Source organism: Nerophis lumbriciformis, unplaced genomic scaffold (assembly GCF_033978685.3).
Source record: "Nerophis lumbriciformis unplaced genomic scaffold, RoL_Nlum_v2.1 HiC_scaffold_50, whole genome shotgun sequence".
Lineage (NCBI taxonomy): Eukaryota > Metazoa > Chordata > Actinopteri > Syngnathiformes > Syngnathidae > Nerophis > Nerophis lumbriciformis.
In genome coordinates this window covers 245001-245543 of record NW_027316592.1, presented here as the reverse complement: position 1 = coordinate 245543, position 543 = coordinate 245001, and positions in this window count along the sequence as shown.

Below are 543 nucleotides of genomic sequence, written 5' to 3'. Positions count from 1 at the left end.
GTCGGCCTTCTTAAAGGGAAATGCTCCTAGACACTTAGTCAAATTTACCAAACTTTTCTATAGAGGCCTGGTACTCTAAAATGATGACACATAGACAAAAAACCAAACTTTTCTATAGAGGCCTGGTACTCTAAAATGATGACACATAGACAAAAAACCAAACTTTTCTATAGAGGCCTGGTACTCTAAAATAATGACACTTAGTCAAATTTCCGCCTTTTTTTGACTACTTCCAGCTAGGAGAGGGACTAATTTGGCGTTCCGTACCCAGGTGGAGAACCATAGCACGTCGGCCTTCTTAAAGGGAAATGCTCCTAGACACTTAGTCAAATTCACGCCTTTTTTTTGGACTTCCAGCTAGGAGAGGGACTAATTTGGCGTTCCAGACCCAGGTGGAGAACCATAGCACGTCGGCCTTCTTAAAGGGACATCCTCCTAGGCACTTAGTCAAATTCACGCCTTTTTTTTTGGACTTCCAGCTAGGAGAGGGACTAATTTGGCGTTCTGTACCCAGGTGGAGAACCAAGGGACGTCGGCCTTCTT